We start from the raw sequence: 17,117 nt of genomic DNA on the forward strand, positions 1-17,117 counted from the left end.
CAGACCAACCCCTAGTTGTGTTAGTTAATAAAGCTGTGGCCTAGTTCATGCCAAAAGTCGTCTCTTGTCTTATTGTGACTGAGTTCCCCATGCCAGTCAAAGAGCGGCTGCGGCTGGACGCGGCCGCAGTTGACGGGCGGGGGAGGGAAGGAGCAGGAGACGGAAGCGGCCGGAGCGCCTGCGCAGAGGGCGGGGACAAGGCGCTTATAAGCGCCATGTGCTCGGTCCCTGCCCTCTTTGTCTGCAGGGAGCTCCGGGGAAGGCACCCGCCCACCCTCCCCATGTTAATGGAGATTTTGTCGTCACAGCTGCGGAATAGGGGGCACGAGGTAGAGCTTTTGCGCAGGGACCAGTTTGCGACTGGGACCTGAGGTGGGGGTCTCATTAAGAGACCGGCTGATACCGAGCGCGGCCTTACCCGGCTGGGAAGGCCAGGGGCTCGGAGCCAGGGGGTAAGGATGGTCTGTATGAGGCGGACGCCCAACAGCCATGACTGGCCTCCTCCCTGGGGAGGGCATCAAGGGGCAAGGGATCCTTTCCTCCCGGCTGGGAGGAACGGGGGACCCTGGGCGCCTCTTGAGCCCATGTTAGCAGCCGGACGGCTGCATGGGGATGGCTCTATCCTCGTGCCAGGCCAACCCCTAGTTGTGTTAGTTAATAAAGCTGTGGCCTAGTTCATGCCAAAAGTCGTCTCTTGTCTTATTGTGACTGAGTTCCCCATGCCAGTCAATAACATTAAAGAACAGTGGAAACTGCAAAGAACATTAGTTCAACTCATACTGAAGCCCAGTGAGTTGGGAAAATTGGTAGCAGTCGTCTTAGGAGGGAGGCTTGGGGACCAATGAGGTAGTTTAGGTCAAGCTCAACCAAATGCCTGGCGGAGGAGCTCCCTTCTGCAGGCCCTGCGGAACTATTCAGATTCTGTCAGGGTCCTGATCTCCTCTGGGAGCTCGTTCCACCAGGTGGGGGCCAGGATGGAGAAAACTTCGGCCCTGGTTGAGGTCAAGTGAGCTTCCTTGGAGCCAGGGACCACAAGGAGGTTGGAGGTGGAATAGCGCAAGGCTCTTTGAGGGCTATAGGCGGAAAGGCGATCCCTCAGGTATATTGGGCCCAGACCACGTGTGGCCTTAAAGGTGATAACCAAAACCTTAAGTCTGATCCGGAATTCAACCAGAAGATAGCACAGCTTCTGGAGGATGGGCTGGATGTGGGACCTCCAAGGTGTTGCTGTGAGGACCCTGGCAGCTGTGTTCTGGACCAGTTGTAGTTTCTGGATCAAGGATAAGAGCAGGCCAGTGTACCGCAAGTTGCAGAAGTCCAGTCTAGAGGTGACCATTGCATGGATCACTGTGGCTAGGTATTCCGGGGCCAAGTAGAACGCTAGTAGTTGGGTGGTAAAATGCCAGCTGTGCTACTTTCGTGATCTGAGAGGGAGGCATCAAGAATCACTCCCAGGTTCCTGGTGGAGTGGGCCACTGCACTCCATCCAGGTTGGGTAGGCGCGCTTCCTCTCTTGGACCTTTCCTACCCAGCCACAGGACCTCCGTCCTTGAAGGGCTGAGCTTCAGATGACTCTGCTTGATGTGAAATATTGCCATTTTTATGCTTAGTAAAGTAAGTAAAGCAGTCGTATTAGTTTAGGTTTGATGCGTCAGAAAATATTGCACATATTTTTCCCCCATGGCTTTGAAATTTCCCAAAAATGTACATATCTAGCAGTGCATAGCCTTTCAGAATAAGAAGGGAGACAAGAAAAATGTGGAGGAAAGGAGGCTATGGAGGGGCCCTATGACCCCAGTAGTCATAGTCCCCAGTAGGTGGGGAGGCAGCTTGCTGGCTAGGCCCCACATGGGCTGGGAGGCTGCATGGCAGCCCTAGTGTGCAGCATTTACAAGGCCTCCGGCAACCACCCCAGGAATGAGTGGATTGCTGAGAGGGCTCTGGAGACCACTATGGGCATGGTCTGGGCGATGCATGCAGGCCAAGGTAAGCCATCTGGGTCATGGGCTGGTGGATCTTGAGGTACAGTTGGTCTTAGAGGCCAGGCTCTCCCTCCCTTCCTCCATCCCAACTTAGCCTGCTGGACTGCAGGCCCTCCGAGGCCCTGAAGAAGCCTCACACTGGGACCACACTGGTTAGGACAGCGTGTGGCGTTCATGAAGCCTCTGACCCTCAGCGCTTTCCTGTCTTCTGCCAATAGGCGGCGCAGAGGGTGGGGATAAGTTGCATTCCAGGTTCTCACAGCCTCTGAGCCCTCTCTCTCTGGCTGACTTTCCATCTGGCAGGCAGCTTGTCTTCTCCATGGAAGAAGTTGGAGGGGGAGGTGGCCAGGAGTGGGACATAATGCTTAAAGTGAAAAGGGTTTTTTGTGAAACTTCCGCTGAAAGCGTCGTTATCCACCAGGCCCATGACCACCATTTTGGGGAGCTGACCAAGAAATAAGTTGTCTTGGTTGCTCACGCGGGCCCTGGCTGGGATACTGAATACCTTCATGCTGGCCTGGTCCACCGGGTATTTTGCAGGCGATGTCAGCAGAGCTTCAGCATGGGCAAGCCGGATGCCTGGGGCTACTTTCACTTTTTTCACAAAGAGGGATGCAGACTCTATGTGAAGTTTAAAGCGTACTCCATCTCCAACTCCACTCATTAAGCAGAAAGAGTCTTTGTTGCGTGTTAGTTTGATTTTCACATCCACTCCATTTAACAATTTTTAGCAATTTTTCTTGAAAAAATATGTCTGCATGGAGGTGACCTAGAAGGTCTACCACACAGCTTGTGGCAGTCAGTGTTGCTCTCTTGGAAAATCCTTCATTGGTAGGATTTGCTAAGACAGTGGACTTGAGATGTCCTGCTGTATCCTTGTAAAAGGCTCCTGCAGAAGATTGGGTAGCTAGGGTTTCCCCGCTATAGTTGAGCATCGCTTCGATAAATGCTCTGTATGGATAACAGTTGTTACTGGCTGATGAGGCGGTCACCTATGGTGACATCCAGCTGGCTGAAAATGGAAGCGACTGGATAGTTCACCAGTGCCACGCTAGTGTCATTAGCAATGTCTGCGCCATCTTCTTGAGTAATTTTACATTTCACATACAAGAGGGTCTTATTTAAATCGAGGTAATCTTCGCCATTCCCTGCTGTGTAAAACTCTAGAGGTGTCGATCCAGCAAGGGCTGAAAGAGGCGGAACTTCGATATACAGGCTTTTTTCAATACAGGTCTGCGTCGGGGCTATACAGGTCCAGTTCTGACTTTACACACTCTCCCGATCCGCAGTGGATGAAAGCCATGGCCTTTTATAGAACGTCCTTGAGACGCCTGCTTTGCGTCTTTTCTTTTTAGCCTTCTGCTTCTTCCCTTTCCTCTTACTCGGAGCTCTCTGCTTCTTAATGTCTCTGCAGATTCTTTTAACCGGCCTAGGGGCCCCCTTGCGTATGTCTTTTGCTTTTCTTTTCAGTCCGCCCCTTCTTTTAAGATACAGAAAGCCTGACCCTTCCTGGGGTGCGATTTTTTTCATAACACTGTGGGTAACACGCCCCACAACATCCTGCACAATATTATGCACCACAGTTTTCAAGTGTGGCCTGACAACATCCACACCTTTTCTAAAAAGTGGTACAGCCAGTCTGAAAAGATGATGGAAAATCCCCCCCACTCCCCTACCGTACATAACAGGAGCTCCATGAAATCCCAGGAGACCATTACCAGCCTGGGATTGATAATAGCTTCTAAACATTGAAGGATCCTCGTAATCTTTCACGATCACCATTTTTTCCGCTGTCGCAAGTGCAACCTTACAATGACCTTCCCGTAGCAAAATGAGACGTGGCGGTTCTGATCGTTCTTTATTTCTATGCTGATGGTTTCGATGTGATGTCTATTGATCGCAACATAGTGGGGTTTGTCATAGGTGATTGTGGTCAAGTCACAAATTGCCCCAAAGGCGGTTGAGAGGGGACATGATAGCCCTCTTTAAGTATGTGAAAGGTTGTCACTTGGAGGAGGGCAGGATGCTGTTTCTGTTGGCTGCAGAGGAGAGGACACGCAGTAATGGGTTTAAACTACAAGTACAACGATATAGGCTAGATATCAGGAAAAAATGTTTCACAGTCAGAGTAGTTCAGCAGTGGAATAGGCTGCCTAAGGAGGTGGTGAGCTCCCCCTCACTGGCAGTCTTCAAGCAAAGGCTGGATACACACTTTTCTTGGATGCTTTAGGATGCTTTGGTCTGATCCTGTGTTGAGATGGCCTAGATGGCCTGCATGGCCCCTTCCAACTCTATGGTTCTATGATTCTATGATTTTTCTTCTAATAGTACTGTCCCACACCTGTGTTAAAAGAAAAAACATTTTTTTATAAAAGTTCAATTTTTCTAAAATTTATCATATCAGCTTCAGAGTTCTTTTTTTTTTTTTGCCACACTTACATCGGGCAATATAGTCTGAATGCAGGTCTGCATCTCTTCCTCATCCTTTATAGAATCGCCACCCTCGTTGGCTCTGGTGTCTGCATCCGTGATGGAGGTGGTTCTTTCATATCTTCCGACATGTCATCAGTTGTATCGACCCTGGAATCTCCCATTTCTTCAGCCTCATCACTGCTTGATGCTTCTTCATCTGAATCAGGAATCCTCATCTTCAGTGGAGAAACTCTTTCCCAGACAACTGTGCTCTTGACAGTATGCAATTTCCTCACAGTACCTGCAGCACGTGCCCCACACTCTCGAGTGGGCAGCCACTATGTCTGCAAACACCCGGTTTTCCACTTCGTAGTTCTCTAACTGTAAGATATTTTTAAAAAATCATGTTTTGTTCTCAGCCGATATAGCATTCTCCCCCCCCCCCGCCCCTTGTCCCAACCTCTCTCTCACTACTTAAATCTGCCACACACGTTAGTGCACCTTCAGCTCTACCTTTCTGGTCAGGACGATTAATCATCTCACACACAGCATCTAGAGATACGTGGTATTCTTTACAAAACGCCGATAAACCCTGTGATGGTTCTACAGTTGCAGCTCCCCCATCATTGTGTGTAACCTCGCTGCATGTAGCTTCTAGAGGCTCATGCATTTATTCATAAATTGTTTCTTCAGCTATCTCATGTTCTATAGACTGGGGGTTCATTTCCTCATAAGTTGGCTCTTCCACGGCGTCCGACCCCGTCGGCAGCGGCTTCATTTCCTCAGAAATTGGCTCTTCCATGGGGCAAAGAGACCAGCAACAGCAGCAGTAGCAGAAAGCACACTGGATGCCTTCCCTCTCTCCCATTTTAAAGGTAATCCACAGCCAACCTCTGCACGCCCATTGGTGCATTCAGATGCCTATGGAAATGCTTCTTATGGCAAAGGAGATCGGTAGCACATGCACTCCCCCGAGCCCCAACCCCCCCCACCTACCAGCCCACCTGGCACACTCTCTGAAACTTCTTCCAGACACACAGAGAACCCCTTTGGAGTCCCAGAGCACTCCCTATGTGTAAAACTGTACAGAAGCCCGTTCTGCAGGGCTGGTTTTAGCATCAAAGATCCAAAATTAACCTGATTATTTTAATTAAACCATAATACGTTTGAAATTAACAAGGATAAAAAACTTTGGGCTATGTCCAAGAACCAAATTGGGACATCATGATTGCTTTTCGCCCTATGTGCTTCTGCAGGGGAGACTCTTCTTGTAAATCCTTATAAGAGCCCACTCTGCAGGATCGTTTTTTTAGCATCAAAGATCCAAAATTAATCTGCCTATTTTAATTAAACCATAACTCAAGCTACAACACCCCACCAACCAGCCCCTGCGGCACACTCTCTGTGTACCATGATCAACTTTGCCTGACCCATCATTTTGGATTTTCATGACTGCATGCCAGTACAGAGGGCAGCGCAAGGTAGCGTGTTCAGCAACAACAAAACTGCAAAAAGGCAGGTACTGGTTGCCATTTGCTTTACCATACTTGGTGATCTTTGTGAGCCACTTGCTTTCCAGATCGTCAGGTAGCTTCTTGATGACCTGTAACTGCAATGAAAATTGATCAAGGCATGCAAGTCCTGGTAGAGCAGGATTGGCCTTTGCTCTTGCTGTCTGGACAAGCAGGGTTGATAACTTCCATAGACCCAATTCCATAGACCTTGGGACCCAACTTGGGAAAGTTGCGCAACTGTTGCAGAAGTGAGGTTTACATCCCCACTGACATACCGTACCACTGGTCCAGTCAGGTCCAAGCCAGTTCCAGAGCTGATGCAGGATCTGCGAGGTTAGACCTGTAAATGCCCTTTACGTCATCAGCAGATTCCGTTCCTAACCAAAACATCATTAGCGTAAGCTCTTCATCCGCACGCAGGTCCTTGTTGTTGATGGCTGTTTTGAAGGTGTGCTTCCACATCATGTAGTCATCTCCTTTATCATTGAACTTCTGTAAACCTCTCTGCTTCAAGTTCATCCTTTCCCAGCGGGTGGTTGACTTCGTCTCTAGTCGTTCACTGATGGGGAGGTTAGGAGTCGCCGCAGGAATGGTTCCCATGATGACAGGAGGAGGGACATTGCAACCATGTGCACAGACTTGTTGTGTAGGTTGCTTATGGATGTGGCCAGTGGTAGGGTAGGTTGCTTATGGATGTGGCCAGTGGTAGGTTAGGTGCTGGCACATGAGTGGACAATGATAGAGGAGAGCTGTAGGTGCCTGTAGTGGTAACCGGTTTGGTTGGAGAGTCCCAACTGGAAACAGGAATGAGACAACATGACAGTTGGGTGTAGGGTGAAGAAGCACCGTAGGGTGAAGAAGCACCGAGGGGCGTGCCACACTGTTAGACGAGACTTGTGGCATGAGAGGTTGGGAAATCTGTACAGTTCTACGTATGAACTCCTTGGCATCTGCGTGAAGCTGGACTGCTGCGGTTTGATGAGCCCTGATAGGAAGCGAGTTCATAGGGGTTGTTATCTGAGCTTTGCTGGTTGGGGGTGATGACAGTTCCATCTCATTGCTACTCTTGAGGAGGTTCTGCGACTGCACGTACTCATGGACTCTTCCTCCACTATTCCTGAAGGGTCAAAGTCTGGATTCCTTTTCTGAAGCTCCTTGTCTAGGACAATGGCACGAGAATCATGCTCTGTGGCTTCCTGCTGGCACTTGAGTGTTTCCAACTTTGCCCAAAGGACTTCTTCTTTTTCCCTTTGGACTTTCACCATGGCCATCTCTGCCCAGAGGGCTTCTTCTTGTTGTGCCCTTTGGGCTCTCACTGTGGCCATCTCTGCCCGGAGGGCCTCTTCTTGTTGTGTTTTTGGGACTTTTACCATTGCTATACTGGCATCCATCTTGGCTCGCACTGCTTCATCTGCCAGGGATGAGGTCTTGGAACTTCGTGATGTGACTTTCACCACCAGAGCGTCTGGTGTGCTTTGAATGATGAGATGGTGCAAGTTTTGTATGGTGAGATGAATGATGGGAGGAAGTATAACGAGAGTACATATGTTTTGAATGATGCGAGGATGTATGTTCAGATACCAGGGATGGCAATGCTTCGGCATGGAGGAGTTGCCTGATCCATGTCTGCCAGCTGCATATGATTGAAGAGGGTCTCCAAGGCTGTCTCAAAAGCTACTGTATGTGCTTGGTTCCTTGCCTGCATATCTTCTACCTTTTCGTGAGCATCTGGGGCATTCAATCACTATAACATGGAAAGAGTGTGCATGGGGAGTGTGCATCAACAACAGTTAAAGCCTCATTACCCAATTTTCAGGAACTATAACTAGAAGAAGAAGAAGAAGAAGAAGAAGAAGAAGAAGAAGAAGAAGAGTTGGTTCTTATATGCCGCTTTTCCCTACCCGAAGGAGGCTCAAAGCGGCTTACAGTCGCCTTCCCATTCCTCTCCCCACAACAGGCACCCTGTGGGGTGGGTGAGGCTGAGAGAGCCCTGATATCACTGCTCGGTCAGAACAGTTTTATCAGTGCCGTGACGAGCCCAAGGTCACCCAGCTGGTTGCATGAGGGGGAGTGCAGAATCGAACCCGGCATGCCAGATTAGAAGTCCGCACTCCTAACCACTACACCAAACTGGCTCTCTATAAATATGAAAAGAATAAAATTGTTCTGGAAATTGACAACTATCCCTGGAATAGAGGAAGATGGGAAAATAGACCCCAGATAATCACTGTGATCAGGCAGCTCACTTATAGACCCTCTATTGACTTAAAGGGCCTTGAATACTCAAGGAAAGATCCCTGGAAAATAAAGGTTTTGCTCACCTTCTACAAAACAGAAATCCCAGACATTCTCCGGGCCAAAAGTCATTACTTAGCATCTTTCAACATCCATACACACCGAGCTTTTACAGACACAAATTTGCATGCACTGGCATACGGAAGGAATCTCCCATCAAGTCCCACTAAAGACAGGTCAAACTCCACGACCCTGCTGACAAGGAACCTCAAGACAACTCCTTATCCCAGCTACCTACAAATGCCTAGCAGCAATCTCAAGAGCCTGAGATAATCTTACTGGGAGAAAATCTGCCAAGTCCTTCAGATCTCCAAAACAAAGCCCAAAGTTTGACCCCTTGTCTTATCAGAATTGACTCTGCTTTGGCATCATCTACAGCGTTTGCTGGCAAGGGCTCATGGGAATTGTAGTTCATGGATATCTGGAGGACCACAGGTTGACTACCCCTGATCTACAGCTCCTAAACTGCCTCCCCAGACAGGGGATGGGACAAAAGTAGGCAATACACCAACAATGCAAGAATCTGTCCCTCTCAGGAATCCTCAGATACCTAAAGGACGACAAACCCCAGAGGTAACTGTGGAGACCCCGCCCCCTTCCTCATCATCTTTAAATACAACTCAAACTAATAGTTATCTACAACTAGACAAGCTGTTAAACGAACTCAGGAACAACCTGAAAACAAAAAAGATACTGTATAAGGACTCACCATGGATTATTTCTGACCATCAGTTCTCAACGTCACCTTCCAAAATAACCTACAAGGATGAGGACATTCCAAACTTACAATCCTCTGCATCATCAAACTCTTTGGGAAACCCTTCCAGCTGTTATAAGCTTAAATCAAATACCATTCCAAGGAATGGCAGCATTTTCCATGACCACCATTCAGTCCTGGATCAATTAGTGGAACAAGATTGACTAAAATCTCCTCTCAACAAGCCATCCCTAAACTTACTGTCCTGGAATATATCTGGCTGGAAACAAAACATATTGGATCCTGATTTTAGATCCTTCCTTTCAAGCTTCGAGGTGATTATGCTCCAAGAAACTTGGATGTGTGAGTACATTTCTCTTCCTGGATACGTGGCTTTCCCTTCTCCTGCTCACAGATCAAACAAAATAGGGCACCCCAAAGCTGATATCTGCACCTTCATCTCAAACTTTCTTTGCCTATCTACTATAAGTTTGGATAGCTGTGCTCCTCTCGCTCAGGCCACCTACCTTGAGGCAGTGAAAGCTTCCATTATTTTGGTAAACATTTACATGCCCCCAACAGATGAGCCGTCCCACCTTCATCTCAAACTTTCTTTGCCTATCTACTATAAGTTTGGATAGCTGTGCTCCTCTCGCTCAGGCCACCTACCTTGAGGCAGTGAAAGCTTCCATTATTTTGGTAAACATTTACATGCCCCCAACAGATGAGCCGTCCCAACAGATGAGCCGTCCCAACTAGAGGACAACTGGACCTGCCTATCAAACTATATAACAACTCTTGAACAAAAATTTCCCATGGTATCCACAATAATTGGTGGAGGTTTCAATGCAAGACTGGGCGCAAACTACATGGACCTATGTAAGTTCATTGGTTTAAACCCAGATGAAGTCTGCTTAAATAGCCTCTCTTTCTCCTGAGCTTCCAAAGACAAAGAGCTAAATAAAGCAGCACACCATTTAATTGGTCTTTGTCTCCCTGCAAATAAAATTCTATTAAATGGACATAGCACAGGAGACATGTCTGGCGTGTTCACACTCAGGTCAAGACGTGGGGCAAGTATCATCGATTATATTATCATCCCCTCTACCCTGAAAGGAAATATCCATCAATTTTCAGGTTGGCGAATGCACAGAGAGCGACCATCTCCCACTAACCTTAATCTTAAGAAGCCCAAACTGCCCTGAACCTCTGTCCACTCATGCTACAGCCAAATAGATAATCTTTTACAGATGGTCTACCAAATCTGAGGAGCGAGCTCATGACTTCCTTGACAAAAATGCCTCCTTCTGCTTCATCAGTCCATGGTCGCAGCCAATACAATCAATGACGCTTTTCTAAACTACTCAACCCTTGCTACTCAATCAGCTGAACAGGTCTTCCCGCTATAAACCACACTCCACTGACTCTACACACTGCTGGTTTGATAATCACTGCAGGATTGAGAAACAAAAGCTGAGGAAATTGTTTCGTTATAGTAAACATAAAAACACACCTGAAGGGTTCACTGAATATTTCGAAACCAGAAAGAAATTTTACAGCCTGATTAACTCCAAAAAACAAGACAATCGGCTGTTCTGGCAACTCGTGGGCCAAGGCCTCGGTGGCACCCGATCTGCTCCAAACCCCACCATTAATATGGAATCTTAGGTTGATCATTTTTCCAAAGTGTTCTATGACCCCAATCTGCCACCTGATGGGAATGAAGAATTGTTAACATCCGGGTCCCCCCATTGGATCCCTGTCAAAGAAAATGAAATCAAAGAACTAATTTACAAACTCCAACATGGCAAGGCGCCTGGCCCTGATGGTCTTCTACCAGAAATCTTTCAAAAATTTGCCAACTACTGGGCCCCTCTCTTTGCTTCTCTTTTTACCAAAATAAATTCCAGCGGTTCTATTCCTGGCTCCTGGAAAGAAGCGGTAGTTGTCCCGATTTTCAAAAAAGGTGACCCAAGCCTCCCAACCAACTACAGACCTATCAGCCTCCTTTATGTCCCTGGAAAAATCTATGCCAGCTATCTTAGATCCAAATTAGTGGAGTGGTCAGCAACCAAGGTGGGGCCAGAACATATTGGCTTTATGACGGGAAAGTCCACTCTCGATCACGTCCTGACCCTCTACCATCTAGTGGCAAATTACACCTGTGCCAAACAGGGCAAGCTCTATACCGTCTTTCTCGATCTGCAAGCCGCTTTCGACTCCATCCCCAGAACTCGATTATGGAAAAAACTATCTGATATGGGAATGGATTCTAGGATTTTGTATCTTATTCGTAACCTTCACACAAATACTGGCTGCCGAATCTGCAATCCTTGGGATGCGAAACATTCTGACAGAATACCTGCCAATAAAGGTGTTAAACAGGGCTGTGTTTTAGCCCCACATCTATTCAACCTATATGTATCTGACCTGGACGAAAATTTCATAGGAAACTGTTTCCACGCTCCAATGCTGGGAAGCTCTCTGGTCCCCCTCCTCTTGTACGTGGATGATGCGGTCCTCATCTCTTGTACCAAGGTTGGCCTAAAAACCCTTCTCCAAGTCTTCTGAAACTACTGCAATCAAAATCAACTCCAGATCAACTTCATCAAATCTAAAATAGTTGTATTTTCCAAATCCAGGAAGCTCACCAAGTGGAAAATAAATGAAGCAAGTGCACCACTTTAAATATTTAGGAGTCCATTTTCACTAATCTCTGAAATGAGCCTTACATTGGAACCAAGTATCAACCTGCACAAATTTCAAGGCAAATGCAATACTGAGATTCTATTTTACTAAGGGAGCTCAAAACCTCCCTGCTGCTATTAAGATCTTTCAAACCATGCTGATTTCAAAACTCTTCTATGGTATACCAGTATGGGGCATAGACCTCCCTGCAGGAATAGAGAGGCTGCAATCCACCTTCCTTCGCCGTTTATTGGGCCTCCCTAAATGCATCTCTGCCCTCACAATATACTTGGAGACCGCCGTTACCCAACTGGCCACTCTAGCCTTGCTCCTTATCTTGAAATACTGGCTCCACCTGAACTTTAGAGCCCAAGATGGGAGTCTCGTCTACCTTATGCTGTCTGATAACTTTATATCACCCTAGTTTGTGAGGATCAACAACAAACTAAAGCCTATTGAGCTTTTAGGAAACCTTGAAGAGAACCAAGCTTACAATATCATCAGGCAACGAATCCTGGATATCGACTATCAGAACACTATCGCTGGAGAACGTAGAACATGCTCTCCCATCTTTTTTGAAATCTATCCCCCAGCAAGAAGGATCCTGGAGTATTTTACATCCTTAAAATCAGCCTTGCTAGCGATTTTTTATGCTAGCAAGGCTGAACCTCCTACCAACAGCAGTGACTAAAGGTTGGTATACTATACTGACAGACCAATATACCAACAGACTCTGCCCATGTCCTGCAAAGAAACTCGAGCCAGTGGAACATGTTCTACTGTTTTGTGAACAACATAACCACTTCAGAGAATGGTACATATTTCCTCTTGTGGTGGCGAGCAAGACTCACAGTCCTGCAACAATAGTGCACATTCTCTTATCAGATCATAACCCTCATATAACCGAACGCATTGCAAAATTCCTTCATGGGATTTTCTCCAAGTGACCTGGGATCTGAACCTCCTTGTCTTTTGTATAAATGTTTTATTATGATTATGCCAATAAAGGTATTTCATTTGATTTGATAGAGCTTTCTCCTCTAACCGCTTTCCCTTCTTAAAATGCTCTTCTAACACCCGTTTGACATGATGCAGGGAGTCAGAAGTGGTTTCTGCAGTGCTGCACAGGATTTCCAGTGTTGATCATGTGGAGACTTGGCATGCATTGAGCTTGCTAACCTCCTCCAGGAGGTGCTTTTCCATAATGGCTGTGAGAGGCTGGATGTCCTGCAAGGCATTGGGGGCCGCCTCTATCCCAGCGTTGCTCTCGACTAAAGGTGGTGTTGGTCTGAAGCGGATACATCTGGCAATGCATCAGGATCTGTGCTTTGCCTGTCCTCCTCTGGAGAAGGCTGATTTGCATGGTCTGAAGATTCTGCCATCTTCTGTCACTGCTGGATTCTTAACTCGTGTTAAGAGATGCAATGACGAAGGAATTTGGCAGCATTTGTTTATCTTTCTTATGACGCGCAGATGCAGAGGTGGCCACTGAATGAAGCTTGCTAGCAAAGATCCTCTATTTTTTTTTAAAAAAAATAACTGCTTGTTATGCCACTTTTTAGCCACTAGAGCTTGCTGAGAGCTATGTGCACTTGCGCTGTTTTCAGCAACTTGAGGCTGTTTCTGAGAAATGGAGGGGGTTTTGCCTAGCTCCGGAGGCTTAAGTGGTTTCCCTGTGTATTCTATATAGAAAGCAGTCCTTCACTGGATTTTATGCAGACACATAAAATTTGCATGCAGAAGCAATCCTTTGCAATGTAAATTTACGCAGACACATAAGATTTTCTGCAGACATAGCATTCAGTAGATTAGCAGACTGAGACAATCTTTGCAATGTAAAAGTGGCAAAATGGATGGGCAGCAGAGAGCAGACAGGAAACAATGGAAACAGTACTTTGCACTTTTAAAACAGTTAGACAAAGATGCATTTTCCTTCTACTTCAAGGGGGTTTGGGATTGCTGGAAATAACAATCTTTACTTTGCTCAGCAGACAGAAAATAACAATTTTTTTCACTGTTCTGTCCCATAGCCTGAGGTGACTAGCTGTAAACAGAGAGTGTCCAACACAAGCCAAACTCATTTTTAGATCACTTTAAGTAGGCATCTTATAGCAGCGGACTTACATGCTGGTGAGGTCTTTTAATAGAAAGGTGATTCTTTACGAGTTCAGATTGGTGAAAAAGAGTGCGTGTTGCATCTACTGTGGGTGGCTGAAGACTAACAAAGGAGTTTAGAAAGAGAGAGGAAGGGGCGTTTTCCCGCCTTGGCTGTTAGCTGGGAAATTGGGATTATCTTCCAATCACATTTGTGACACAAAGGAAAGAATTAACTTACTACAATTCCCAGCATCCTATTTCTTAAAGCTACTTCTAGCACTCTAGCTAAAGGCTGCCTAGCTAGACAGAACAAAGAGTTCTCTGTTTAAACGCCTATGCATCTAATCATAGATGCATAGTGCTTTTTATAATGCCACCCCTTATGGAATCACGAATCTTGAATCTTTAAAAAAATTAAACTCGTTTCTGTTTTTATTGGGGGGGGGGAATTTAGAGAGACATACTTTGTGTGACTATTTTGGGGAAAAATATTTTTGGCTTTGCCTGTATGCTTGTATGCCTAGTCATTGCTCCAGGCAGTTCGCTTAAAAAGAATCCCATGCACAGGAGAAGGGAGAGTGAGGCGGGTGTGAGGGCATGACATTGAAGGCCTAGGTAGCACATTTTTGCCTCCACACATTTCTTTTGCCGGTGTCCAGCTGCTTGTTCTCCTCTAGCTCACACTTTTGAGGTTGGGGAATCCATTTTATGCAATTCCCCAACTAGCGCTTTAAAATGGAGGATGTAGCCAGCTGTTTGCTGCCTTGATGCTGTTGGTGATGTCATGCAGAGTGGCCAGAATGTAACTACCTAAGGTAAGGATTTTGCTACATTTAATGGATGAGGAAAGGCCCACAATATTTGATCAGTGAATCTGGGACTGGAAGTAGGGTGGAGAGAATTTATAATTTTCCCCTAAGTGGAAAGTTAAGCTTATATTGCAGGATGAAAGACTAGTGATTTCCTCCCAAAACTAATATAGTTTTTTCAGCATGGGGAGTTGACATCAAAATATGTCAAAATATGATCAAATTATGACATCAAAATCAAGATATGATCAAAATATGACATCAAAATATGATCAAATTTGTTTTCTGCTTTTAATTAAAAAAACTTTTCATATACCCTCTACTGGGGTGCAATATTCTCCCCCTCTTCCTCCACAGTATGTGTTATAAATGAGTAATTCCATAAATATGTGCCGGAGTATACACAATGGGGTATTCAACTGTGTTGCTTGAAGGAGGAGGGAGGAATCCTGACCCCTCGCCTTAGTTTTCGTATGCCCAAACAGCACCTTGGGTAAGGTGACCAGATTTTAACATTGGTAAAGCGGGACACCACTGACCGTGGGGGGGGGGGGGTTCTTGATTAAAAATTTGGTCTATATGGAGCAACAAAAATTTTCATAGAATGCAAAAATAGTATTGTAATATATATATATATATATACATATATAAATTTCAACATACGTACAATTTGCCAGGTGCCCCCAGATGTCCCTCCAAAAGTGGGACAATATGGTCACCTTAACCTTGGGGGAGTTATTTCCATGCTTTTGTGTCTATATGTCTATGGTGCTAAAAACTTAAATGTATAATTTGGTCCACAGTAACACACTCTGGGATGGCTGCAAAGCGACTACAGATCATAGAATCATAGAATCATAGAATCATAGAATCATAGAATCAAAGAGTTGGAAGGGGCCATACAGGCCATCTAGTCCAACCCCCTGCTCAACGCAGGATCAGCCCAAAGCATCCTAAAGCATCCAAGAAAAGTGTGTATCCAACCTTTGCTTGAAGACTGCCAGTGAGGGGGAGCTCACCACCTCCTTAGGCAGCCTATTCCACTGCTGAACTACTCTGACTATGAAATTATTTTTCCTGATATCTAGCCTATATTGTTGTAGTTTAAACCCATTACTGTGCGTCCTTTCCTCTGCAGCCAACGGGAACAGCATCCTGCCCTCCTCCAAATGACAACCTTTCAAATGCTTAAAGAGGGCTATCATGTCCCCTCTCAACCTCCTATTCTTCAGGCTGAACATTCCCAAGTCCCTCAACCTATCTTCATAGGGCTTGGTCCCTTGGCCCCAGATCATCTCCGTTGCTCTCCTCGGTACCCTTTCAAATTTATCTACGTCCTTCTTGAAGTGATGCCTCCAGAACTGCACACAGTACTCCAGGTGTGGTCTGACCAGGGCCGTATACAATGGGACTATGACATCTTGTGATTTTGATGTGATGCCCCTGTTGATACAGCCCAAAATGGCATTCGCCTTTTTTTCCGCTGCATCACACTGCCTGCTCATGTTTAGTTTACAATCCAAAAGTACCCCGTTCACACACAGTGTTACCTAGAAGCGTATCCCCCCTCCAGTAGGCATGTTTTTCAATTTTCTTACCCAGATGCCGAACTTTACACATATCTTTATTAAATTGCATCTTGTTCTCATTTGTCCATTTTTCCATTGTGTTCAGATCTCATTGAACTATGTCTCTATCTTCCGGAGTATTTGCCAATTTGGTGTCATCTGCAAACTTGATGAGTAGTCTCTCCACCCCCTCATCTAGGTCATTAATAAATATGTTAAAAAGTACCGGGCCGAGCACCGAGCCCTGAGGTACCCCGCTACTCACCTCTCTGCAGTCTGATTGACAACCATTGACAACAACTCTTTGAGTGCGTTTCTCTAACCAATTCCCTATCCACTTAACTATCTGAAGATTCAGATTGCAGCCCTTCAACTTATCCATCAGAACATCATGGGGAACCTTGTCAAAAGCTTTACTAAAATCCAAGTAAATGACATCAACCGAATTTCCACAATCCAGCAAACCTGTTACTTGGTCAAAAAAGGAAACCAGGTTGGTCTGGCAGGACCTGTTGGAGACAAATCCATGCTGACTTCCTTGGATCACCAAATTGTCCTCCAGATGTTTGCAGATTGCTCCCTTTAATATCTGCTCCATTATCTTCCCCACAACAGAGGTCAGACTCACTGGTCTGTAGTTTCCCGGGTCATCCTTCCTCCCTTTTTTGAAGATCGGAATAATGTTTGTTCTCTTCCAGTCTTCCGGGACATCTCCAGTCCTTAAAGAGGTCGCGAAGATGATGGAAAAGGGTTGTGCAAGTTCTCTGGAAAGTTCTTTGAGCAATCTCGGGTGCATTTTATCCGGCCCAGGGGATTTGAACTCATCCAGTGCAGCTAAATGCCTCTCGACAACCTCTCTATCCATGTTAACCTGCCACCCAGACACTATCCTTTGGCTACTGCCATCTCTAGATGTGCCTAAACCCTTTGACCTGTGGGAAAAAACAGATGTAAAATAGGCACTAAGCCTTTCTGCTTTCTCTGCATCTTCCGTTAGAGTTTGTCCATCCGCACCCAACAGTGGGCCTATTGCCTCCTTTACTTTACGTTTGCTC

At 46.1% G+C, this 17,117-nt stretch overlaps 1 long non-coding RNA gene across 1 annotated transcript; it reads right to left on the minus strand.

Moving 5' to 3' along the window:
• Positions 1 to 307: 307 nt before the first annotated feature.
• LOC143821500 (uncharacterized) lies at positions 308 to 13,794 on the minus strand. Its single transcript, XR_013225817.1, has 3 exons — positions 13,713 to 13,794; positions 4,422 to 4,775; positions 308 to 4,323 (listed from the first exon to the last, which is right to left on the minus strand). It is a non-coding gene; the product is annotated as an uncharacterized LOC143821500 (long non-coding RNA).
• Positions 13,795 to 17,117: the final 3,323 nt, after the last annotated feature.

The sequence above is a fragment of the Paroedura picta genome, chromosome 12, assembly GCF_049243985.1.
Source record: "Paroedura picta isolate Pp20150507F chromosome 12, Ppicta_v3.0, whole genome shotgun sequence".
Lineage (NCBI taxonomy): Eukaryota > Metazoa > Chordata > Lepidosauria > Squamata > Gekkonidae > Paroedura > Paroedura picta.